At 42.0% G+C, this 27721-nt stretch overlaps 1 protein-coding gene across 11 annotated transcripts in view; it reads left to right on the top strand.

Annotated features, from left to right (window-relative positions):
- The first annotated feature begins 6284 nt into the window (after window positions 1-6284).
- The window catches only part of SCN1A (sodium voltage-gated channel alpha subunit 1), a 140816-nt gene continuing 119379 nt past the window's right edge, over window positions 6285-27721 (top strand). For 8 of the 11 annotated variants that reach the window (XM_041774191.1, XM_041774193.1, XM_041774189.1 and 5 more), the window contains exon 1: window positions 6285-6452. The gene's annotated coding sequence lies outside the window, so the exon portion shown is untranslated. Of the gene's footprint in view, window positions 6453-24891; window positions 25314-26424; window positions 26871-27721 lie in introns of those variants that run through there. The other 3 variants (XM_041774183.1, XM_041774184.1, XM_041774185.1) reach the window with 2 other exon arrangements.

Below are 27721 nucleotides of genomic sequence, written 5' to 3'. Positions count from 1 at the left end.
TGGGGAAAAAAAATATATGGTCTTGGATTTTAAATAGTTAACCAGTGATTTGAGGATGATGGTGTGAAAGCAAATATATTTAACCAAGTGTAGCATAAGCACACTTGAGCTTTCTAGGTCATGGTAACATCCCAAAAAGCAGTAATAATTTCCACTTGGGTGGGGGTGAAGGGATAAGAACCTGCTATTTTAAAGAACTCGTCCTTAAACCTACTATGTTTCAATGATGATAAGAAAGGACTGTGGATGTGATGCAAAGCCAGGGGTTGTAGAAGTGAGCAGAGATGAGTGACTCCATCAGAGAGAACAATCTAAGTGAATTCAGAGGCATGAGATAGCCTAAAGTTTTCTTATATCTGCAAGCAACTCAGTGAGACTAGAACATTGGTCAAAATGAGTGAGTGGGGAAGTCAATTGTTTCTTTTGATTTCGCCTGAGAATTGTTCATAGATCTTTAAGGGAATTTCTGAGTCTGGCTAACCATGTGGAGTTTGATGAGAAATAGGACATGGGGGTCCTGGAAAAGAGAGTGCAGTTATGCCAGCCCCTTAGGGTTATATTAGAGATAATATAATGCATTGAATAATGAACCGAGGCTTGCACATTCTTAGCTCTCACTTGGGAAACCAATTTGGAAAAGAGAAAACATCAAAAAGGACAAATATTAAACATCTGGTTCTTTCCTCTTCTCAGGCACCCATCTTTCCCTATCCTCCCATCTACACATATAGTTTGACCTAGTTGATTCTCCTTTTTACTCAAAAACTTAGAAACTCTGGTGTGTGTGTGTGTTTAATGAAGAGAGACAGCTGGAGAGCAGACAGCTTTTTTTAAAGGGTGCTTCTTCCCAGTTTAAATAGAACACCTGCTTAGAATATGACCTAGCAAGTTCAGAAGAGAATCCAAGACGGAAAAATATGGAAAGGCAGATGTATAAATCTACAGACATCCTGGTTCATTAGCCACTAAGTTACAGACCATTTTAAATGAAAGCAGTCTCTGGATTGCCTAGGGGTTCATGCCCAGCACCACAGTACCAGTAAACCGTGTGTGTGTGTGTGTGTGTGTGTGTGTGTCTCACTCTTTCTCCCCCCCACCCCCCGCCCTCATACACACACACACACACACACACACACCACTGAGACCAAGCCCTCTGGGAAGTGGAAACAAGCTTATAATAATTACCTCAGGCAGATTGATTGGCCTATTAATGTTGAGTCAGACATTGTTATTTTTCCCCCTTCTTCCTTATTTTTTTAAGATTTTATTTATTTATTCATGAGACACACACACACACACACACAGAGAGAGAGAGAGAGTGAGAGAGAGAGAGAGAGAGGCAGAGACACAGGCAGAGAGAGAGGCAGGCTCCATACCGGGCTCCTGATGTGGGACTCCATCCCGGGTCTCCAGGATCAGGCCCTGGGCTGAAGGCGGCGCTAAACCGCTGAGCCACTCAGGCTACCCCCCTTCTTCCTTATTAAGGGAACCCCAATTTTGTTTGAAACATCTGTTAGTCCAACTTGAAAGCTACTTTTCCTGGGCTCCTCTCTTATTCCTGTGAGGGAATACATAATAGTTTTGGCCAATGAGACCCAGGAGGAAGTCTGCTGAGAATTTCTGAAAATTTTGCTTTTTCTGTATAGGCTCAAACCCTTTCTCCCTGTGCCTTCTTACATCCAGCCGGAAATACCCACGTGATATCCAAGTGTTATCTGGGTCCTCTGATCAGAATGAATTCAGAAACCAACCTTTCAAGACTCATATGAACCAGCCATGTTTCTCATTGCATGTGGGACTGCTGTAATTTGGGGTATTTTACTTAAAACGTAAAACCACAGACCTGAATTCCAGGAACTACAGTGTATAACTTTGAAAATCTATACTAAATTTTCTCTAATATCTGTGGGTAGAAGAAAAAGGATGTGATCCCATTTTCAGGTGCAAAATATAATCAATCATTAACGCAAGGAGAACTCTCCCCTTCTCGCCACCCCCCCCCCATGAAATCCTGAGTTCTCTAATCTCAAAAAACTATAATTGGCAAAGATGATATTTTTTAAGTGATTAACTGCAAAGATGAAAGGCACAGACATCTTGGTGACCACAATAACCTATGCTTCCTTTCAAGAAGTAGCTGCCCAGCTAGGGCCAACATTTCTCAGCCTTCCATTGCTTGTAGATGAAGCCACATGACTATCCTTCACCATTTAAATACAAGCCAGTCATTTCTGGGCTGAAGAGGTACATAGAACTCTTCCTGGAGTCTTTTCCCCTCTGTTGGCTGATTCCGAGTACCTGGAGGCAGGAGGAGCCATGAGACAGAACAATCCAAGATCCATACATCATCACATGGAAGGCCACCTGCCAATCAGGAGCAACCACATAGAACCTTTCCTGAGTAAGAAATACAATTTAATTGTGCTAAGCCACCAAGACTTTTGGGTATATTTATTGCTGAAGCTAGTGTTATTCTAATTAATATAAAGAAGGACAAAAATATCACATTTTACTGAGCCAAACCCAAGATAACTGAAAAAGTACTAAAGTGATTGAGCTGACCTAGAAATAATTAAATTTTCTGCCATGAGGCAAAGATGGGACATTAAAATTGAAATTAAATTAATTTATAGGAAAAGGAAGAAATTTCCAGTTTTGTTCTCCCTTGAGTTTGTGACTAGTAAAACTCATACCCCCAGGCACTAAACAGACTTTAATTTGCTGTCCTCAGTCAGGCTGGATATAGTCTGCTTTCCTGCCAAGAATTTCCTCTATTTACTCCTGTTAAGAGAGCGAAATGAATACCATGTTCTGTGTGGCTTTTCAGTATAGTAGAGGCTAGTGCAGTATTCCATTTTTTTTTTCTGAATAGATTATTTCAAAATGATTGTGACTTGGGTTCAAAGTCAACTATCTTCCCTATAAAAGTTGAGTTTAAGAGAAATGAAGAATGCCAGAATTTTTCCTCCTGAAATCAGAGAATTTCTAATCCAGTCTGGCCAGGAATTTTCTACAAGTTTTGCATGAAACTTTTGGTCTGAGGGGCCATCCTGTTCCAGGTCCTATTAAAGATGTCAGTATTATTCCTTGTCCCAGTATAAAGAACATGGTTTAGAGAGACATTCTTGTGACCTAACTGGAATATCTCACGTAGCCCATCCATGTCCCACAGGAAGAGCCACATGCTTTTCAGTCTAGCTAACTCCAGTAAGACAACAGGCAGGACCAAAATAAATAAATAAATAAATAATAAATAAATAAATAAATAAATAAATAAATAAATAAATAAAGCAAAAGCCTCTTTTCTAAAGTAGTGAGGCACCATTTTTCTTAGTAACTACAGAAAATTCAAAGATCTTAGCTCCAATTCAGTGTCCATTTATTCTTCTATAGTCAGAATCTCCTCAGAAAGAAACTACTTCAGACAACCTTATTTTGAGGGTGAATATAGGGTGAAATGGCATTATTTTCTTTTTTCATTCTGAAAAAAATTATCTGCAGGTTTCTCTTTGCATATTTGACTACAGTGTAATTATAAACCCATTGCTACCCAAGTAATTTTCCATTGCAAAAGTAGGTTAATTTTTTCCATAGAAGATCTGGATATAAGATGAGAAGCTTTTTCCTTCTTTTGGGAGATAAATCAACTTAGACTAAATGATCATGCTGAATCCTTTAGGATTTTACCAGAACTACCAAAAGTATATGCTAAGGGAGAATGGATAGTGGGGAAGCAACCCCATTTACCTTAAACACAGAAGCCCAGATCTCCTAGGAAAGACAATGGGTTTGGCTAAAAACACAATTGTTCTAGACTCCTCACTATGAAGGGTGGCATTTCTCACAATTATGATCCATAAGACATAAGCCACACTGTGTGGGTGATCAGGAAAGCTCTTGGAGAAAGAGCCGATTCAACTGGGACTTGCCTTTTGCCCTCTGCAGTTCTTACCCTCCTGCCTGGAATGTACCCAGGATGCTGGAGGAGAGGCAGCCATTTTGAGACTACAAGGCAACAAATCAGAGAATGAAAGCCAGATGCTAAGGATGGCTAAAAGGAAGGAAAGATTAGCTTAGACCTCTGAAGACGGTGGGTCTTGCCAGTACTGTGTGAAGTCCTACCTTCATGTCACTAGAGAAAAAAAAAAAAAAAAAAACCAAAACTTCTATTTGGTTAACCTAGTGAAAGTTGGATTATCTCTTAGAAGCTGCCAAACCTATACCAAGTAGATCCAACTAGATGCAAGAAGAATGCTATTTTCTTAAAAATGAGAATAGCCTCCAAACAAGTATTTCAGAAGCATTCATTTACTTTGGCAATTATTAAACTGATATATCCATAAATCATTTTTCTACGTTCTTTAAAATGCCACCAAGGAACTTTGCTAGGGAATAGCATATGCAACTATCATACATGGATCATCTTGAATGCATTTCACCCCTCCATTTATTTATTCAGTAAACATTTATTGAGGTTTCCAGTAAGCACTGTGCCGGGGGCAGGGATAGAAGGATCAAAAAGAAGTGCCTGACTACAAGAGCTCAGTTTACTTGAAAGTAATAAGGCCAAGTCTTTTTTAAACATTCCGTTTTCCAGTTCCTGCCCTTCTATGGGTTATTTATTTTATGTGCATTAGGTCTCCAAAAGAAGGACAAGCCTAGCTCCACAATCAACATTAAAAAGATAAAAAGATCTAAACTACCAATGTAGTGTCCATCGCCAAATGTTCAGAACACTATCTCATAATTTGAAAAATTTAATTAAATGTCCCAGTATGTTCATTACGGCTGTGAGAAATAATTGAGTAAAATTTTTCATCCTATCTACTACAGAAATGGATTTCCTAAAATCAGACTGCTCCTAAAAGCAAATATTTAGTGCTACTCCACTTTGTTTTCTGTCATTTCTATGATTAAAAAAAATCATTGTACATCAGGCCCTTACACAAGTATTAGAGGACAATTATTTACTGGAGGATGGTAGGCAAACACTGGTGAGTATCAGGAAACCCACTTTTCATTCAACTCTTCTTCAGGGTCACCTTAACCACCTCGTTTAACTTCTTTCTACCTCAGTTTCCAAAGGGGTTAAATGGTGGGGTGGAATTAGATCGCCATGTTGCCCCCTAGACCTAAAATTCTCTTATTTCCCTGCTCTATTCTCAGTGTGATGCATTAGTAGATAAGTTTCCCAGCTAAGAGCAGCACATTAATATTATTTTTAAATGATGCATTGCTTCTCTATTTCTGTTGCCTCGGGAATTATACATCTTAGCCCACATCCTGTATCAAACCACAATTTTATATATAATTAAACAATATAATCCCATCTTATATTAATAATGTCATATCATTGTACTCAGGATCAGAATATAGGACTGGTTTTATTATTTCTAGCTTTTAAGAACGCAATTTGCATTGCATACACTCGAGATAATTGAATGGAAATTAAATAGAGAATACATTATTTTCCATTTGCTGTTTAAAAAGTATCCTCCAGATATCTAGGAGTGAGTGTAACAAAGCTTATTTAAAAGCACAGTGATCTTCCTGCCCCATTCTGAGACATTGCTTTGAGTCTAAAAAAAGATTCATTGTATACAAAATCTGAAAGTCTGATCTTTTTAGTATCAACAATGGCAGTAATTAATGAACACACTTGACAGTTATCTGCAAACCACCACAGAGAGGTAACTGGATTTTCTTATTACTTTCATGAAAATACCTGAATTGAAATGCATTAAGCACAACCAGTTTAACCCACCCCCTTCTGAATTTGATAAATCAAGATTTAAAATGCCATCCTCTCGCCTGCAAAAAGATGTTTAAGGAACATAAACACTCTTTACCACTCTTCTGTTCATCCTGCAAACCAACTCACACCTCCAACTATTACTCCTATTACATACACGCATATTCCCCTATACTCACCACAATGAGTTAAAGGTAGACAAAAGCTCTCGGTGGCAGCCTTTGAGTCATTACTTTGCTTTACCATCCCCTTCATCTTAGGTGTCATGGCACAGTACTTTACAGACAGCGGTTCGCTCTCTTAGGTTTATGGCAAACACCGAAAGCAGTGTCTTGCACTTGCTGGAAAATTTAGCTTTTATGCTTCTGGTCATTCTTCCCACAAAAACAACACGACCAGTTTCCGAGCTATTCTTAACTCTCCTTCCAAAACATTTCAAAAGAGAAAGACAAGATTTCATGATTCCCATGCAAACTCCCAGCCTGCCCGCCTGCCTGCTGCTGCCAATACTTCTTACTCTTGCTGGTGATGACATTCAGCGAGCTCCCCAGCCCCGACGCTTCGTTATGTAAGGCTGTCTAGGTCAAGTGTAGGAGACACACTGCTGGCCTGTGAAAACTCATGGAACTGTTCCTTCAGATTAACACTTCAGAGACTATGGAAGCTGGAGGAAGCTGAGCTTTTACTACATCTTTTGGGGGTAAATATTTTTGCATGATTCAGTGGTTTATATGCTATAGTCTTGGCAGATGCCTGTCAGCCATGCTGAGAGGTGCAGAGAGAGATTACCGAGGGAGTCCAGTTTTGTCAGCATGCCTGAATAAGCAGAGGAAGTCTGGTGGCAATCCTAGTTTTAAGACACTTAAGGAGCAAACGAGTCATAAATGAGGATCTGCTTATCAAGCATCCTCTCTAGCCATCGAGGAATGAGTGTTGCTTTGGCTGTTTTAAACTCTGAATACAATCCATTTGCCGGGAGGTGTTGTAGGAGAGCACTATTAGCTCTAAGAGATTTACTGCAGTTCTTGGCTGTTCTGTTGCCCTTGTCTGATTGCAAATTTGCTTTCCTTGTAAATAAGCTCTGTGTTTTCCTGTATGTGTCCTCCGTTGTGATTGTTTGTGACAACATGAGAGCGAAGCCTGCATAGCCTGGCAGGTGTGTGACTTCCACAAAGAATAAATCCTACTTCGTTCCAAGGTGAACACTGCAGTAAAAGCGCCATTTGATACTAGCACTGAATGATGTTGGGTTAACTGCTCGAGCTCAAACTGTGCTGCGTTTAGGGGACTGGGAGGCATGATCCCAGATTTGACACGAACGGTTATTCCCTCTATGAGTAAAATTAGAAACCGTATAGCGTTGATTCTGTTTTAGACTCTCACACCGTGTCCTGGTACGGGAATTAGTTAAAATAGCAGGCTCTTATTGAACGCTGCAGAAAAGCCTGGAGAAGTAGCAGGGTAAGACTGCAGCAGTGGTGTGGCATTGGCAAGGAATTGTAATAAGTCTTAGCCAGAGATCCTGACACGACAGATGGCATCTAATTTAAAAGATAGGTGGGTATTTAAAAAGTTCAAGGCAGGAGCAGCTCGTTTGAGAGGGGTTGGCTTCCTGCGTGCCCTTGGCAAGAGAAGTTCAGCACTTTGGACAGCGTGTCATGAGTTAGGGAAATCAAGGCTGTGTCAAGTGTCTCATGACATTAAAGAGGTAAACGGGGAACTGACTATTCGGTGTCCATAAATGAGGACTGGCGTGGGGCAATTAATTGCAGAGCAGGCTGGCTCACTAGGCAAACAGGTAGTTTTCAAGAATCTGAAATTTCTTGTGTTATTTTTATTAAATTGAAGGAATGAAAATGAATGTTGCTGGGACGGATGTCTTTCTGGGTACTTTTTCATTCTGTTAATCGTGATTAACAGCAGCGCATTGATTATGATGAAAATATATTGCTTATCATTTTATGCTGTATTTAATTGATTAAACATGTACATGTTTCCCCAAATAATTTGAAGAGACAGTTATGGTCCTTCAGGGCCTGATCTTATATTACTGATGTCAATAGGCATGTTCCCCATAGACCTAGCTTGGCATAAGAGCCCCATCAGACCAGGGTTTACTGTCTGGCATTCAGAATATTCCTCATACACAGAATGTTAAAAATAATGCAGGCATATTTAGTCGTACTTACAATCCTTAGTTCATATATCTTTACTGCCAGTTCTCAAATGCCTATAAACGATTTTTGTTTTAAAAACTATTTTTAATAGGGATTCCTTTTCCTGTTAATGAAGCTTAAATGGTTATATTAATTTCTTCATCTCTAAAGTAAAAGATATGAGTTAAATGAGGTCTACAGTTAGTTTTGGTTCAGCCATCTATAGATGATTTTCCTCTAAATCTGAAGTAGCATTATTAATTAATCTATGCCAAAGTGAGATTTTACTTTTTTGGTGAGATTACATTTTTAAATAACTACAATACTAAGCCAACATTCATTAAGTAGCTACCAAACACTAGGCTGGTGGTTCTCAAAGCATGGCCTCCTGAGCAGCAGGAGCAGCAGCAGTTCCTCCTGAAAGCTTGTTAGGAATGCAGATTCTCGGGGATGGGCAGCTTGTCTTTTAACAAGCCCTCCAGGTGGCCATGAAGCATGCTAAAGTTTGAGAACCACTATGCTGGGTAGACCTCTACTTAAACATCATGAAAATAGTTTTTACTACATACAGTCAAATATAAGTTACATAATTAAATTCTCGATTTTTCTGGTGGCCCAGATTTTCCAATGTAAGCACTACTGTGTTTTAAGGATTTATGCTGGTGCTTAGTTCATCTTCAACCTAAATTTGTCCATAAGAAGCATTATTTTCCAGAAGTTCCATTTTTAGTGTTTGGAAGTCCCAAAGTGTGGTGGGGAGACAGTAAAGGACCTACTGCCTCCATCTCTTCAGGAAGCAAGGACTTCCTGCTCCCTGTGTGACTTGGCCCCTGTCCCTGACCCTCTCTGATGTTCAGTTTCTCATTTATAAAACAATAGGTGGGCCTATGGCAGGGTTTATCAGCTTGGCACAGTTGACATTTGGGGTCAGATAATCTTTATTGGGGTCTATTCTGTACATTATATGGTGAGCAAACACCCCTGCTCTCCACCCACAAGGTTCCACTAGCCACCCTCAATTGTGACACATAGAAATATTTCTAGACATTAACACATGTCCCCTGAGGGCAAGATTGCCCCTCCCAGGGCCTCATACCCACCACATCCCCTCCCCACATTTGTGAACCTGAGAAGTGCTGGCCTAGGGTAACTCCCCTATGTAAAGTTCTAGTATACTAATATACTAGTACAATGAATGTATTATTTCCCCTTTGGGAAGCAGATAGGTTCAAACTTAATAAAATAGGTATATGTCTCTTTTATGTAAGACACTTATAAGCTGAAGCCTCTTTGTCCCCTTGAAGACCTAGGTGTAATATGCATGAATCCCTACTAATTCCATAGTCTGTGAAAGTCCAAAACCCTTCTTCAACTTCTTGGTGTCTTAAGATCTTGTATCACCCTCTGTGTTCTGGAGTCCAGGTTCCATGTGTGCTACTTCATCACTCTTTCTTTTCTTAAGATTTTATTTATTTATTCATGAGAGACACAGAGAGGGAGAGAGGCAGAGACACAGACAGAGGGAGAAGCAGGCTCCAAGCAAGGAGCCCGATGTGGGACTCGATCCCAGGACTCCAGGATCAGGTCCTGGGCTGAAGGCGGTGCTAAACCGCTGAGCCACCCGGGCTGCCATACTTCATCACTCTTAAAAAGTGACCTAAATCCTGTCATAAGTTTCCACCAAAGACTTTTCTATACCAATCATCTCTGGGGTTGATAGATTCCACTAAGGATTTGGGCTCTTTTCTCATTCCTCCTCTCTCTCCCATCTCTGCTCCTCACCCCTTCCCACAGGATGTTCTGAGAGCTTCAAACTCTCTTTCTAGTGTACACAGCAGACTGGCTTTCTACAGCTCTTATATCCAGATGTAAATACCCAGACCCATCAAAGAGCTTAGATAATTAAGAGTCTCTAGGTTGGAACCATCTTCCCTTCATGGAAGGCAGTTGAGGTCATGTTATGTAATCATAAAATCATACAGTTATGGGGCTGGAATAGGTATCTAATTTCATTTTACATGTCTTTAGAAGTCATACTGAATAATAGCTCTTGGCCCTTAAGATAACACATTTGCATACCAGCGTCTCAGACTTTTAAATAATATCTACCCATGAATTGTTACCTCAACCAGTTCAGCAATTCAGTCCAGACATTTGCTGGAATTGACTTGCATGGTAGAAATAGATACACCACATGCCACATGCACAAACAAACACACACACACTTTTTTCCCCAAGTGTTAGAAATTCTCTTTAGGACAATATAATACAAACTCAAACTGTATCCTAAGATATTTGTGAATTAAGCGACTTAATCTAAAACGTGGATATAAAAAATGTACCAGACGGCTGTATCTTGAGTAATCGAAACTAATAGCTTATATTTGAATGATTTCTGTATTTTCAAGTAATTTTATAGACATCCTTTCTGAGACCCACAGCAACCCTATACAATAGGTCCCATTACTATTATCATTTTACAGATAAGAAAATAAAACTGAAGATCTTCAGATGCCAAATTTACTTCTCTTCCCACTATTCCATAAGGCAAGACTCAATAGTGTAATGTAGTTTGAACACATTGGTGAGTATGAATTCTAAGTGTTTTTTGATAAAGACTTATTTCAAGAGTCTTCTTGCTCTAAAGTCATTCAGAGATTCTAAGGGCTGATATGTGTTACCAGTTCTTTGCTTTAGTTGCTAGAATTAATACATTTTCCCTGACTTATCATACATGTATTTGTATTATACATTTCATTAATTGTACTTTATATGTACTATTAAGTACTTTGGGAATGATTTCAACACACCATTTACTATACTAGTTATAGTAACATGCATTATGTCACTTAATGGTCTTGAAATCTCCAAGAGGATGGAATTATTCCCCTTCTTAAGAGATGACACTGAATTCAATTTAACCTAAACTCGAGCTTTAGCAGTGTTCCTCCACTGACCTAGCCATCTGCTCTTGTCTCCACTAGACAAAGTAGAGTCATGCAAGCAGACTATCTCTTCTCACTATGGTGCCCAGTACATGGCACAGCACTGACCATATACTGAGCCTCAGTAAATACTTGTAGAATAGATGTTGAATAATTATCACTACTACCCAATTCCTTTATATTTTGTGCTTTACATAACAACATTATTCACCCCAGTCAATTAAACAGCAACTTGCAAATGAGATCCAGAGGGGAAAAAAAATCAGATTCCAAAAGGAAGAGGTAGGTTCACTTAAGGCTGCAATATATTTGGAGTTCTTTGCAATTCAATCATTCATGCCACTTTATTTACCTTAAGGAAAAAAAAATCTTTTGGGTTTGATATGGAGATTTTCTCAGACTTACAAAGTGAAAAATTATTTCAAACATCAAGCATAAATTTTTCCTTTAAAATGCTAGTTTCCCAACACCAGAATCACACAGCCACTTCCAACTTTATTTTATCTTAAATACCCAGGAAGACCTTGAAAGATCTTTTCTTCCATTTTGTTATTAGGAAGTAAAGCTGACATACCACATTATATTAGATTCAGGTGTACAACATATTGATTTGACAGCTCTGTACATTACTAAATGCTCACCACCATAAGTGTAGTCTCTACCTGTCACTGTACATATTCCATTTTAGAATATTCAGGAAAAATGTATTTAATAATAGAAGATAATTTAGACACATACTAAATACAATAGATTCCAAATGACTTGGTAGTATATGTAAATTCCATTTTTTTTCTGAAGCTGTGACTTAGCCCAATATTACAGTCTTCTGTTAAGAGTAGAGGTGCTCAACCTACATCCTACCTCAGGACAGATAGGGTTGCAAGATGTTGTCAACCCACCCAGTTTCTGTACCACTGGATAGCTTTGTGATGACAATTTATTGAACCTCTCTGAAAATATGTTTCTTCAGCCCCCAAGTGAGAATCACTCTATCTACTGTCAAGAATTTAGAAGAGATAATGTATATCAAGTACTATCTTTCACATAGTAAACGTGTTCAGAAAATAAGAGTTTATAATAATATTTGGCATCATATGCTCCCAAATATGTCAGGCAGTCTCAAGGAGTCCTCCCAAACTCTTCTGAGCAACCAGACATTGATTTTAGTAAGGGGTCTGGGACTCAAAGTTGCTGGATTCAAGGACTGACATTCAAAGCACTGATGAGTCAAGACCTGGTGAAGTGGCAGGACAAGGCTAGCCATGAATGGACTATTACTTACTCTAACACTGCCCCTAAAGATACTTTTACAAAAGCAGTATCCTCAGATAACTAGCCAGCCTTGTGCCCAGCATTTTTATTCTTTTTTTTTTTTAATGTCAGCCCCTGTACTTAAAAGATTACATTATCAAGGTAAATAATCCTTTGAGAGATTTGAAAAGCCTAGGAAATGTAGATTTTTTTTTCTGCAGAGTAGAAGGAGCAACTATTTAGAGGAAAAGAAATTTAAAAGTTGATTCAAAAAGAAATTTAGAATTATGCTGACTTAATTTATCTTGAAAAACAATTTGGACCTAAAGATAAAGACAAGCAAATTCCTACCAAGTTAAGATAAATTCTTTGACAACTGAGAGCCAAAATTAAGTAATTCCTCAGAATGTCTTTTAATTCCAATATTCTGTGTAAATGAGATTAACTGTGGAATATGGCCAGCCATGTATCAACAAAATCCAAGATGATTAGATTTAATAGACCCATTTCATGTAACCAATGATAATTAAAGAAAAATAAATGACTCTGAATGCTGCCATTTTAATAACTTATCCTAAAATACATCATTAGTCACATGGGCCTCGTATTCTGGAATTTGTTTGTTAAATAAACTGGTTTGCGAGAAATTAATCCTTTTTGTTTTTGTTTTTGTTTTTAATGAAATGACAGTTCTCTGGTAAAGTGACATTACATTTATTTTTTACATCCAGTAAGTGAAACGGTGAAATAGGATACCTAAGAGTTATCAGTGTTCTGTTGAGATTCTCTCATTTGGGGGTACAAAGAAAAATAGAACAGGTATCAATCTTCCACATGAAGATATTATAGTGATAATCTAATATTGGGAGAAGGGAACATGGCAGTAATAGTAAGAGTGCTTTGGTTTCAAATGTGCAGTTTCTAGTGGAAACGTTAGAGAAAACTATGTATCAGTCAGCCTAATCAGGACATCAGGAAGAAATGTTTTGGTCTCCAGATTCACTGAATATGTCCTCCTGACAATTAGCCAACCCTCCCACACACATCCATCTTGTCCGAAGTGGTTTTAGGAGCAAATAAGACAATTATGAAGACACTACCAATATCGTCAGTAGCCTTATAGAAAATAAATGGCTTCCTTAAACTGGTGGAAACAAAAGGAGAATATTCCATTTTAGCTTCTCAACATCATTCTCTCCTGGTCTCCTTGTGAACGTGGTTGTCTTTCCTTCCACAGCAGGTGTGCTGGGACCTGTGTGAACTGGAATCTGCCCACCCCTCCAAACTCTAGCCATTCCCATAGAGCCAACCTTACATCTGTTTGTACATGATGTCTCCTCTTCTTAAGATGCACCTTCTCTTTCTTGTCCACATGTCTCTGTGCTTCTCCTAACAAACTCCTATGGGAGACTCCCAGGTGAAGTCAAGACTTGGCCTAGATATCACTTCCCAGTTAACAAAGAGAAAAGCTTGATATTTCCTGATGATGGCAAAGTTGTGGGTAACAGGTATCTCATGATGTTGCTGGAATGTAAAAAGGTGCCATGTCTTTGGAGGGAAGCCTAGCAATATCTACCAAAGTAAAATGGGTCATGCCCTTCCACTCAGCAGAGACATTTCCTGAGAAGATATTCCACAGGAAAACTTGTACAACTGGGGAAAGTGTTAGGAAACACTGTTGACACCAGTGTTGTTTGAAATAACAGCAAAACAAATGAAACCAAAAAACTAGAAATAACCTAAGTGATTATCATTTGAAGACTGCTTTGGAGATAACCTAAGTGATTATCATTTGAAGACTTTTTGGTGTATCCATCTATATACATACTAAGATACTCTTCTTCACATAATCACAAGGGGAAAATTCTGAGATAAATGATATAATTCAAACACGCTGTACATCAATAGTATGATGTCATTTCTGAAAAAAGATCTAAAACATGTATTTCAGATGCTTGGATAGACACAAGAAATTTCAGAAAAGATTCAAAAGAAATTGTTAACAGTGATTGCCTCTCCAGAATGGCCCTGGGGAAAGAGAAGCAGGAAAGTTAATTTTAATTTAAAGGGCCACATAGGTCAAGTGACATGCAAAATGTCACTTGAAGAGTAGGTTAGGGAGTTTTCTTGGTAGAAGAGGGGAAGGGGCACCTGTCTCCAGTAGTCCTTACAAGTTTGCCTTCCAAAGGTGAGTGGGCATGCTTAGGGGACAGTGAGAAGGGCACTGGCTGATTCACAGGGCATGGGTGCAGAGGGAAGAGGGCAAGCTTAGGAGCTGAGCTTCTGTGACGGCCATTGCCAACAGTACCCTCTACAACAGTGATTCTCAAACTTTAGTGTGTACAGAAATCACCTGGGAGTCTTGTTAAAATGCAAATTCTGCTTTAGCAAAGAGGAGTAAGCCCCAGATTCTGCATTTCCACAAGCTCCCAAGAGATGCCCATGCAGCAAGCCCACTGGCACACTTTGAGAAGCAGGGCTTCAAAACTTAAGAGTATCACGTGTTTGTGTGGTTTGTGTCCTCACAAACATGAAGCAGAGCCAGGAAGCATTTGTTTTTAGAAAATGAGCTGAGAAAAAGAGTCCTCATCGAGTATGAGGTTTGCAACATGAGGCTTTGCCAGAGGAATCTTATTGTCAAATGTTCATGATCAGCAGTTCTGCTTTGTGAGACTCTTCATGTTTAACAAATGTAGACTTCTGGAAACTAGAGCATTGCCAGATGGAGGCAAGCTTCTCCACTCCACTCCTTATGTCTTTAGTTTATTTGTTGACTTGGTGAGCATATTTTCAAACATAGCTATGCTCTTTCATATTCTGAGGAAGATTGAAGAGCCTAAAACAAGGAGAAGGAAGAAATGCCATCTGCCACTCTTCCACCCTGCCACAGGACACCCCCCAACACATTTGACAGAAATCCAGGCTGTAGATCTACTATACACATCAAAGCTATCTTGGGTTGGCTACATGTAGAAATACCTTTGCTTGGATAGACACAAGGGAAGATACCTAAGAAACAGGTGTCTTTCTCCGTCACAGTCGGGCATGTATGACATAATCCAGCTCAGTGAGGAGCAGGTGTGTTGTCTCCCATTTGTTTGCCTATGAACTTGGATCCCAGAGACTTACCATCTTGATTTTAATAATGTGGTATTGCCGGGAGTTTTATATGAAACAAGACAATATGAACTTGGGCTGCGATTGGGCACTTTGAAGACAGAGTGTTGGTTTCAAAATCACACTTAATCATCATCTCCTTACCTGGGGACCCTCCTAAATGTGACCTCGGCCAAGTTACTCAACCATTTGGAGTCTCAGTTTCCTCATCTACAAAATCATGATAATGATAATGGTACCTACTTTATTACATTGTAATGAAGTTTTAAAGTCCTAGCATATTTAATTATGATTCCTCTTAAACCACTATTAGAATTGATTTGAAAATAGTAATATATTTCTGCATACCTACCACATACTATGCACTGTGTAAAGGGTTCAGGGGAAAACAGAATCTCTTATAAAGATTGGGTTCATTTCAAGAAAATAGCTTAAATTCATGTACTTGTTTTTTAAGCAAAGAGGAAAAAGTGTTTTCAGAGATAAAATGAGATACATAGTTTTTCCCCCTTTCCTCCCAGCTCTTCACAACTGATGCATTCATGAGTCATCTGCCTGAGGCTTGCAAAGGAATGGAAGTTTTAATCAGGACAGTGTGAATGAAGGGACTCTATGCAGAGTATGTTCAAGGAAGCCAAAACCAGATGATGAGACAGCCAGGGACATGCAACAGTGGGGAGGCCTGAAGGTGAGCATGCAGATGACACTTCCAGAGCCTGGCAAGAGCTGCCCTCACAGAAAGGAGGCCACCTCATCAGGAGATGCAGAGTGCAAGGTCCAGGAAGGGAGTGGTGGCACAACGGTGGGTCAGGGAAAAGACCTTCAGCCCTCAAAGACTGCTTTCCATAGTTAGGCATAATCTGGAAGCCCTTGTCTTCTGGGTTCTTCTGGGCTGAGCCCAAGGCAGGTATGAGTAGGAACTGGAGGATCTTCCCCTCCACACCCCATCTTCTAGCCTAGGTGGCTAGAAGTCAACCTCCTGCTGGGGCCTTCCAAAACCCCCATCTCACTAGGATCTGGTGCCACTGTTTCCTTCTCTTATCCACTGAGACCCAGAGGTGGCACTGACTCTTTCCATTGGTAATCCCTGAGTGCTTTGTCAACCGTCTTAACCTAAATAGGAAAATGTTTCTCCATTAAATTATTTTCATTTAACAGCTTCTGAGTGTAGCATCTATTTCCTGCCAGGATCCTGACTGAATCAGAGCTACAGAATTTTAAAGTAATAGATGTTTCACGGAAAGTTAACTCTGTTGTGATGCCCTAGAGTGGAGACTCTGGGCCGATGAAGATATGGATAAAGGTACTGCTGTCTTGTGGGAAGGTAACTGCCTTGTGAAGGAGGGCAAATGATTTCTGAGTTTCATCACTGCTGAAGGTATGGAAGAGTTCACAGTCTGTATTTGCTTAGTTGCAGAAAGAGTAAAGGGGACAGAAATGCAGATAGACATCCCCTAAAGGTTCATTGAAGGGGTGCAGCCCCTCTGGGGAGCCATTTCCTGCTTATACAGTCTACTCTGCCCCACAGAGAGGAGGAACAGGTTAGTTTGATGTAATAACAACCAGGTTGCAAAAGACTTTCAAAGAGACTGTGTAAAGAGACTCAGCAGATGTCATCTGTTCACCTTCAGAAAATACCTTCATTCAAAGGCCATGGAAAACATTGAGACAAAGTGGCTCTAGCATAGTAGCTCTTCCCAGCAAGTATTATCTGACTGTAGACCAGCAGGTATAGGAGACCGTATGCAGTGTGGGAGTGCCGCGGCCTGGTGCCCATCCCAACACACATGAGCTCCAAGAGATCCAGGTGAGGCTAAGACATCCCATTGCTCAGCTAGCCAATGCAAGTAGGGGCAATCCTAGAACTGGCAACTCAGTTCATGCACTGGAAAATTTCCAAGGAAACCTAGGGGAACTAGGCTAAATGTGGTGATTGTCTGGAGCTCATGCATCTTCTCCCTCAGTTGCTTACCAATCTCTTCCAAAGAGTCTGAAGCACTGAAGCGGGCTTTGCCCATTATTGGCCCACAGTGGAATTCTTGCTTGTCCCAAGAGAAGATAGAAGAGATGATTTGGGTGAATTTGTGAATGGATTTTTGAAGGTTAGAACTGCTTAGGGATGTGGGAAAGATGTTAATCTCCCCGAAAAAAATGCCATCATAATTCTAATTATATATGTGGAAATCATGGATAGTTTTTCTTGGTAAAGGCGAAGGCTCTCGGGGTTTGAACATGAAAGGAAAAAGATGTCGGTAAACATTCCTTAGGGAAACATGAACTACACGTTTGATTGCTAAGTTATGGCAAAGTTCAGTTTTATTTTGTAAATAAAGAGTTGTCTTCATAAATATCAGCTATTTCTTTTAGTGTAAAGAAAGTCCTCTTCATAAAATAAAATCTAATTAAATCTCTTCAATAGATAGAGAAGTGACATGTTTGATTTAAAAAAATATTTAAAAAAATAAAAAAAGATATTTAAATGGCAAACTGGTTTTGTGGTTCCAATAAGTAATCAATCATATTTTGCTTAGCACTAGCTGTAGCTGACTTTTCTTTGCAAAGGGGGGAAATTGCTATATGTGACAGACCAGGCAAAAACCAGGCATAATGCATAATTGATCTAAGGGAAGGGAAAGAGCACACGTAAGCACAGACTAGAACCCAACACAGTAACTTAGTTTTTTTTTTTTATATTGCTCACGTTTTCTTTCTTTATATTGATGCGTCTTCTTCTTTACCCTACTGTAGCAGTAGATCTAAACATAAATATTTATGTTTATTGCTTTAAATATTGTGATGTACTTTGATCTTGTTTTAAGAGCTGAGACTTTATGAAGCTTTTATGTATTTAAAGAAAGAGGCATAAAGCTCAGGCATGTGAAACATTAAATATTTCTTCAATATAAGAAAGTTAACGGGCATACAAATATGGTTTGCTAGACTAAAGAAACAGAAAATATATTTTTAGATTACATTTTGGCTTTTCAGAGAAATTACAGAACTTCCAGATCATTTGCTTACTAGATATTTCCTGGGCCTCTTTTTGGAGCTGCATTCCTGAAAGCTGTCAATGTTACCCTGAGTACCTGGTGCTCTTGCCCTTGAACTTGAACATTTTGTGGTTAATATTTAAGATCAGCATGTGGAGCTAGACTGAAGGACGGTCACTTCTTCACCCTTTGCTAAAACCAATGTTGGTTAGTCCATCACCTTCGTAAACAGTAACTGCAATCATACACACCATCACATCCATCTCTCTGTCAAAACATGAGTGAAAATCAATTGTGGCGTATCTAGAAATACTCCACTCACTTCCATTTTGCTTCTTATGTGCTGATGCACCTACTCAATATTAATTTCCTTCATAGTTAGACAGTGGAAAAAATTTGAATGGACTTTTGTGGTATAAAACCAGCTATGTGACCTTGGACAAGTCACACATTTCTCTTGACATCATTCCTTCTCTCCAAAATAAGAACCTTGTTTAGGTGATCTTTGAGAACTTTCCAATGCCACAATTCCTCAAGGATTATCAAAAGCATATCTGTGAAGCCGTGCTAAAGATTTATGTCAATTGATGTTCTGTTTCATGTGACTTTGAAAGTTGTTTTATCCTGCCTGTAAATCTTAGTGGAATTTGATTCTGGTATTTTGATTCATCAGTACTCAGCAGATGTCATCTGTTCACCTTCAGAAAATGACTTCATTCAACCTCAAACACTGGGGTGTGTTTGGAAATAAAATAAGAAATAAGACATATATCTTGGTTTCAAAGAGATTAGGGGATGGAGTCCAGGCAGGAGGAGCACAGCAGAGGGTTTGAGGGTGATAGGGCCAGAGGGGAAAGGAAGAAAACCAACTATTAAAGGTGTGAGGGCTCCTGGCTTATCTGGGGAAAGGCAAAGAGTTCGTTATGAAATATGACATCGAACATCCTCAGTAAATATTAATAATGTACTCTTATACTTTAGCTGAAGAAAAAAAGACCAAAAATAAGCCAGGGCCCCAAATAAGAAAGGATTTAGAACTAGAAATTCATAGAACACTGAAGTAATTTTTTAAAACATTGCTCAAATGATTGTATGATACAGAAAGAATAATATTATATGAAGGGACAAAAAGTAATTCTGTAATTTAACACCCTTATGAACCAATATTTGCAATGCTGACCTCATCAGATTTAATTCCCTTCCAGGAAATCATGTTTGGGTATTATTATGTCTTGTCCATAAAACCTATGTATTTGGTTTAGGAATATCATTGTTTGCTTCTCCAACACCAACAGCTGCCTATGTAATTAAAAGAAAATTGCAGTGAATCTTTCAACAGGAAGTAACTGCATCCCTGGAAATGGTCATCTGTGGATTTATAATTAAATTCTGGCTTTCATTGCTTTGGGTGGAATGGCAGGGAAGGCAGGGGGCGACTTGGGCATTCTGAGGACCTCCCTCATGATCCCACAACCTCCCCCATTTTTCTCTCTCACTTTAAAATACAGCATTGTGGTGAGGTAAAAACAAAACAAAACAAAAAACCCCAAACCTTACCATTCATTTTCCTATACTACCAGAAAGAAAGAGGGAGAATCAGAAATAATTTTAGTGACTTTTTAGAAACTTTAAAAAATATTTTCCTGTGTGCCTACGAACGCTGATTCTAGCTACTTGAGAAACATTTTAGAATAGATTCAGGCTCAGTATATTGTAGGTGATTTTAAGAATGGCAATTTGTGAGTGGAAAAAGATCATAAATCTGTAACAGGTTTGTTTCAGTAAATTCCAGGGCTAAATGGGGGTGGGGAGCTAAGTGTGTTGATATCCTGTTTGAAGAAATAACTGGTTTTCTGTCTTTTCTTTCTTTTCTTTTTCTTCTCCCTTTTCTTTTATCTTCTCTTCTCTTGCTTTTCTTTTCTTTTCTTCTTTCTTTTCTTTCTTTCATGGAGTGTATGGACTTTACCATGATTTTAAATGTTTATCTTCAAGTCAAGTACTTACAAGATAGCACAAAATTGGCCTATTGGTTTTAGACTATCAAGAAATTGTAACTAAACTTTCTGAAAAACTGGTTAGCTATAGTCCCTAAGAGATGGATCTAAATGACAGTTTCTGAATTTATTTATGTAGCAGGTAAATTCTACCCTCTTTTCTGGCTCATTTTCAGAAGGACAAATTACCTGAAAAGTAAAGTTAGGAGTTTATTATTTTCTGTTAGGAAATGGTTTCCATTTATAAAATAGTGGCTGCTTAAGGCACTATGTTAATAAATGTTTGGAGGACAAGGAATCAGTAGTAAATGTTTGCAGAATAATATATGTGTACACACTACTGGGGAATACATGTGTAAAAGCGAAGTCCTGAAGTGGTAAATTATGTTTACTGTGGAATCACAGTTCCACAGTAAACTGTTCTTTAGCTGAGTTTCATTTTCCAATCACATGCGGGCAAAGCTAAGATTTGAAGCCAGGTAATGATACAATGATCCTGTGGATTTAGAATCATAAAGTTGGGTTCAAATTCTGACTCTGGCATATGCAATGAGTATCAGAATCACCATTCCATCAGACCTGCCACCAGCCACAGGCCTGTGCGGCATCCCTATTATATCCTTTGGGACATGATCCCAGGGTCAGACCCCTGCCCAGTTTCAACTCCAGACACCAATATCCTGATCCCTTTCCTTCAGGGAGGACCCAGATTTATGTCACTCAGTGAGCCTAGATTCCCAAACAAGTACAGAAGGGCCTATTCACATTTTCTCCTTTAAAACTCAAACGTCATTTATAATTCTGAGCAAGGGAATGCATAATCCAGAACACAATGATTTGACCATCACTTTGGGATATTTTGCATCAAAGACCAAGGATGAGCTCCTTCTCCCTGCCGAGACCCAAATTAATTAAGAGTTAAATCAACTCTTTTTATAAGGCAGCTGACTAAAAGGTTCAGAACTCCAAGAGGTGGGCACTGAGCATAATGTGTCTTTTTTTTTTAAGATTTTATTTATTTATTCATAGACACAGAGAGAGAGAGAGAGGCAGAGACACAGGCAGAGGTAGAAGCAGGCTCCATGCAGGGAGCCTGATGTGGGACTCGATCCCAAGTCTCTAGGATCACACCCCAGGCTGCAGGCAGCACCAAACTGCTGTGCCACCGGGGCTGCCCGAGCATAATGTTTTGATCAAAAAATTCCCTTTATTTTCTCTGCAAGAAAATGCTAAATAATATTCTGATATTAATCTCCCTGATTCTTCAGCCTTCTGATGCTGAGCTCTCCCCTTGCACTCTCAAAGTTCTAATCACAGCAAGAAGTTCTCCTGTCTGTCCTGGAACTGACTGACAGAAAAGACCCAGGGCAGCTTTTTCCATCTGAGTGACCTCTCTTCCCCTGTAATACCCAAAATGTACTGACAGCCCCGAGGTCCCATTAGCGCATCCCTTTCTCTTTGGCTCACCCAGCAGTGAACTGCTGCTGCTAGGGCCCAATAGAGCTGTATCAAAGTCACGATCCAATTCTCAGGACAGAACAAGGCAAAGACTAAAGGACATTTTATGCTTTCATTCTCTTTGTTAGAAACCCTCTTATAGGAAAGGCACAGCCTAAGCCTCTTAGCAGGTGAGCAAAGCTGTGTATTCACAGGTGGAAGGATTGTCATATAGGAAATAGCCAGTATATCCTTCCTACCTTCTGAGACAAATTTACAGGGATGGCTAACATTAAGAGTGGGAGGTAAGGGAGGGAAATTATCTTTTCATTCTTTGCAACTGAAAACCTAACCGTGAGAAAGAGAAAATTATATCTCAGTAAGTTAACTTGCTGCATAAAGGTAAATAAAATACAGAGCTAGTTCCATAGGGAGTGTAAAATCTGGGAGGTGAATAAGAAATCTAGGTAAAACTCTCAGCACAAGGTCGAAAGAGACAATGCAATAGTGTTAAAATTTAGCACAGAGTTTCATTTTTACTTTATCTTTTGCCAACTTTAATGAATATGTGACTTTAAAAGTGTATACCACACTAATTTAATAAAAAATCTCATATTTTGGGGTGCTGGGTGGCTCAGTTGGTTAAGTATGCGATTCTTCATCTCAGCTCAGGTCTTGATCTCAGGGTCAGGAGTTTGAGTCTCATACTGGGAGTGGAACTTGCTCAAACAAACAAACACCTCATATTTTGCCTTTATGACAAGGCTTAAATGAGAAATATTTAAAGTTATCAATGTTGTTAAACTGCTTCAGCTCTGATGAAGGAAATGTCTTGTGTACAGAATGACCAGCTGGTTGTTAAAAATAACCTTTGTGCAATGGGTGGGATATTGGCCTTTTTTTCAGTCTGTATCAGAACAGCCATTTATTCTCTTATGTTCAGTTCTTTCACTTTAATAGGCAACCATATTCCACAAAATGAAACATAAAGCCATTCTGTAATTAACAAAAGAAACATGATTCTAACTACTGAGGAAATAAGAGAGATATTAGAGAAAAAGGAATATGTGAGCTGAAACATGGGTAGAATTTTCCATGTATGGATAGGGGGGCGGGGGGCGGCAGGGAAGATTTATCAAGAGAAGCGAAGACTGTGACCAAAGATACAGAGGTGGAAGGGTGGTGTGTGCAATGAAAATTGGTATGCCTTTCCATTTGTTTAAAGGGTTGGAGTAAACTCCACTATGGAGGGATTCTGATCTGATCTGTTCACTGATGTAACTTCGGTATCTGGAAAAGTGCCTGGCAAAAAATAGCAGAGCTTGAAGAGGTGAATAAATGAAGTACTGGATGCCCAGGATATAAGCAGTATTTGGTAGATTTCAAGGGTTGGGGCATTTGGATTCCTGCAAGGAGTAAACTGGTTAGGACTCTATAGAGTAACAGAAACTGAGTTTAGGTAAGTAAAAAATGGAGTTTGTGTTTATCATGGAACCCCAAATCAGGAAAGTATCTAGATCTTAGGAAGGACTGGAACTTCTAGAAGTCATTGCAAGTTTTCTGGATCAATCTTTTGTCACAACTCCTTCCACACCTGTGCAATTCCTTGCTCCAGAGCCTGGCCCACCTGGTTTGGTTTGAGTGAAGCGTGAGCCCCACAGCTGCCAGAATCACATGGAGCAGCTCTGTTGGACTTGGTCAGATGGGCGGACACACACTTCCCTGTCCAGGTCCTCAGGAGCCGGGAGCACAGGGTTGCTGCTGGGGACTAGAGAGGGAGAGCTGTTGAGAGGATTCTTGTGAGCAGCCACTCGAAAGCTTGACTTTTATAATAAGCAACTAGAAGGCATGAAAGCATGTGGCCAATGGTGTTCTTATTTTGTATACCTGTATGTTTAAGCCACGAGCACTGTTCATATGAAATGTTAGCCTAACATTAAAAAAAAAATCTCTTAGTTCACATACTTCCCACTTCTTTAGCTCCAACAACTTAGTAATTACTTACTAAATATTGGGCACCTGTCCCTCCAGCTCCCTTCAACACTGCCCTGACTCTACCAGAGACTGAACAGCACCATTTTCCAGACACTGAATAACTTTAATTAATGTCTTCATGCTACCTTGATTGGTTTTGGTGAAAATGCAGATTTGCTGAGATGAATAAGAAATGATTACTTAGTTTCATTCTTTTTATAGGTGAGAAGGTGAGGCCACAAGTAATTTATTTAGAAAAATGGTTCAGTAAATGTTTTGTGAACAGAGAAACAATATATCCTTGTGATTCTAGAACGGGGCTGAGGGGAAAGGTGGACTTTTGAGGATGCTGCAAAGGTCCATAGATTCCAGAGCCAACAGCCTCAGTTTTGCTGCTTTGCAAGTTATGTGTGGCCTGGAGCCTTCCTGATAAGGTTCAGCAAGCCTCAGAATTCTCAGCTGCAGGAGGAATAGTCATGATAATATTAATAGTAACTGTTGTACTGCTCTGCAGTAAGGAACAGATAGATGGAGTACTGAAGGCGATGTCATTTAACAAGTGGTAAAGCACATGCGATGATAGTTGTCAACAGTGTGTTAGGTGGAAAACAACCAGGATGAAATACTTACTGCAATTTCTAATCTGCACGTAGTTCATTGTGAGTTTATGCAAGGCTGGACGTTAAAGACTGTCTGTTTTACAGTACACAACAGAGAAAGTTCTATTCTCAGTTCCTAGAGTTACAAATAGTTTCACGTGGATGCTCCATTGTCTTTGGAACACCTGATAGACATGGCTCCTATAATTCTATCAATAGGGTTTACTTCATTTGACTGAAAACATATATATTTGCTTGCCAAACCATGCTCATGAGTGCTGAAATTGAAGTAAAACTCACGTCTTCTCACACCGAGCTGTTCACTCTAATACAGAACCTCCTACTAACCACAACCTTAAAAGTGAGAAAAATCACAAGCAGATCTTCAAAGGAAAGCCACAGACAAGCAAGAAAGGGCCACCCAACTCTCTCCTGGTGGGATTAGAAGACAAAGCTTTTTCCCCCCCACAAATTACATAATTTGTAAAGTCAGCAATGATTCATACAATAAAGTAACACAAAGAAAATAAAGACATTTGCAAAAGAAACTCAAGACATTTGCTGGGCTTGAAGGTAGCTATATGTACTTTTAAACTTTCTCATCTTTGAGTCGTTATGTTTGATATGATAGAACAACTGGAAATGAGGAAGCAAGAATTAGAGAGCCAAGGGGAAGAAGGGAAAGTAAGAAACAGGACAGAGGTTGAGAAGAACCCGTAAATCCGGCCGGCGAGAAAACATTTAGCGTCTGGCCACTAGATGGCGATGTAATGTAAGGTGCTGCCTCGACTTTTTTTTTTTTTTTTTTTTTTTTTTTTAAACAAGCTATTTGCTGATTTGTATTAGGTACCATAGAGTGAGGCGAGGATGAAGCCGAGAGGATACTGCAGAGGTCTCTGGTGCATGTGTGTATGTGTGCGTGTGTCCGTGCATCCGTGTCCGTGGGTCCTGCCTCAGTGAGACTGCAGCCCTGGGGAACACTTGGTCGCCTTTTGCAAAAGGAATCTGAACAACTGCAACCGAAGGCGCGCGGTTACCGGCCGGCTTCTTGGGAGATGCCGCTCCTCGGTGCAGACGGGTGATTTTCCTTTTCACCAGGTAAGCCAGCTGGTGCTTTCGCTGGGATCTTAGTCACGTTCGTTCTAGTTCTGCCGGCGGAGAAGGAGCCCGCGGTCCCCAGGGGCGGCTGAGCAGGAAGTCCATTTTTGTGAATTCGGACCCGGCGGTCCCCCTCCTCCCCTCCTCCCTCGCCTCCTCCCCTCCTCCCTCCCCTTCCCCTCCCCCTCCGCTCTCCACCTTCCGCGAACTGAAACCAGGTTCGCTTTGCAGTCAGCATCCTGATGCAAGATGCGATTCTTTGGCCTGAAATGGCTCGGAGCCCGGCCCGCCTCCATCCTGCCCAAGGGCTCCCCGGAAGCCCCCTCCTTCCCCGGCTTCGGGACGGCGCCGGCTGGCGGGGAGGAGAGGTCACCTCGCTCCTCGGGACGGAGCGGACGTCAGCCCTCGGGCCGCGGCGGGGGCAGGGGGCGGGGGCGGGGGCCGGGGCCGGGGCCGGGGCCGGGGCGCCGCAGGGGAGCAGCCGCGGGAGAGGGCGCCGTCCCGGCCTCGGCCGCCGCGCAGCAGCCCCGGCACCTCCCCGGCACCCCTCGTCCGCCGGCCGCCGCGCAGCAGCCCCGGGCCCCCCTCGTCCGCCGGCCGCCGCGCAGCAGCCCCGGGCCCCCCTCGTCCGCCGGCCGCCGCGCAGCAGCCCCGGGCCCCCCCCCCCCGCCGGCCGCCGCGCAGCAACCCCGGGGCCCCCCATCCGCCGGCCGCCGCGCAGCAGCCCCGGGCCCTCCCCATCCGCCGGCCGCCGCGCAGCAACCCCGGGGCCCCCCATCCGCCGGCCGCCGCGCAGCAGCCCCGGGCCCCCCTCGTCCGCCGGCCGCCGCGCAGCAGCCCCGGGCCCCCCCCTCCGCCGGCCGCCGCGCAGCAACCCCGGGCCCCCCCCTCCGCCGGCCGCCGCGCAGCAGCCCCGGGGCCCCCCCCCCGCCGGCCGCCGCGCAGCAACCCCGGGGCCCCCCATCCGCCGGCCGCCGCGCAGCAGCCCCGGGCCCTCCCCATCCGCCGGCCGCCGCGCAGCAACCCCGGGGCCCCCCATCCGCCGGCCGCCGCGCAGCAGCCCCGGGCCCCCCCCGTCCGCCGGCCGCCGCGCAGCAGCCCCGGGCCCCCCTCCTCCGCCGGCCGCCGCGCAGCAACCGCGAGCTGCTCCGGGGGCTCCTGCTTCTGCTCCTGCGGCTGCGGGCGGGCGCCAGGGCTGGGGCGGACACGTGAGGCCCTGCAGCCTCCCGGCCCCGGCCCGCCGCGCTCCTACCTGTTGGGGGGCAGGTGCGCGGGGACCTCCCGGCCTCCGCGGCCGCCGCGCCCGCAGCTCCTCGCCGCACGTGGTGGCCGCTGCGGGCCCCGCCGCCCAGCCCGGGCTGCTGGTTCCGGAGCCGGGGAGGCCCCGGGGCGCCGGCAGCCCCCGGACTGCGGCGGGGCTCGCGCACCTGCGAGGCGTGCTGCGGCCCCTGTGCGTTCACAGGCTCGCCGAGGAGCACAGGACAGATCCCCCCTGAAGCGCCTGAGAGCGGCCCGGGAGGAAGGTGCCCCACAGAAATGGGACATTTCCAGGCTGAGGTTGGTGGTCCCTACAGAGAGCAGCGGGGAGCTTTCCTCTCCTATTTGCTGCTAGACCTGGCACCCCAGGGTGCCTCCGGTTGGGGCTTCTGCTCGCCCCACTGGGCCTCGGACCCTTCTCGTCCCCCTCGTCCGGGCATTTTTGGAAGAAGAAAATGAAAAACCGTGAAAAACTCCTTTAAACCTCTCCTGTGGGGTGGTTGCTCCTGTGATTGCTGGGAAGCCACTGCATCCCTTTTCTAGGAGCACTGTTGCAATTTAGGCCTTCCTCCACAAAGCTCCTTGAAGAGGGTTTTAGATGGTGGCTATTTTAGGAACATAATGTGTAGACAGGAATGGATGGCCACAGAGATTTACGGGAAAACAATTTCGTGGAGAGGCTGAGGTAACATTATAAACCACCAGAACGGAGCACGGTGGCTGGTTATGTCACATGAACCCGGCAAATGCAATTAGTTTTCATTAAACTCCCTGCAACTCCGTTGTATTGCTTTTTTTTTTTTTTTTCCCCTTCCCTCTTCATTTGGTTGGTCTGTTCTTTCAAATATATATATGTTTTTAGGTAGCCAACACATCCGAATGCTCCTGCTGGTAAAAGTAATTAATCCATTGGATTTTGCCGCCAATACTAATAGTCTGTTTACAGGGCCCCTTCTTGCTGGGAAATTAAGTATCTGGAGACTCATTTACTAGAGCAGTTTCCCTTTAAGGCATGGTGGAGAGGGTTCCTCGTCCACGGGAGGGGAAGGGAAGGCACAACTGGAGGCCTAATTAATTATACAGCATCCAAGAAGGCACTGGGGATCTCAGCCAGGGTTCTCCATTAGCAACTAGAAATACCGGGGACACAG

The sequence above is a fragment of the Vulpes lagopus genome, chromosome 11 (assembly GCF_018345385.1).
Source record: "Vulpes lagopus strain Blue_001 chromosome 11, ASM1834538v1, whole genome shotgun sequence".
Classification (NCBI taxonomy): domain Eukaryota; kingdom Metazoa; phylum Chordata; class Mammalia; order Carnivora; family Canidae; genus Vulpes; species Vulpes lagopus.
This window is presented reverse-complemented; position numbering and strand designations above follow the sequence as displayed.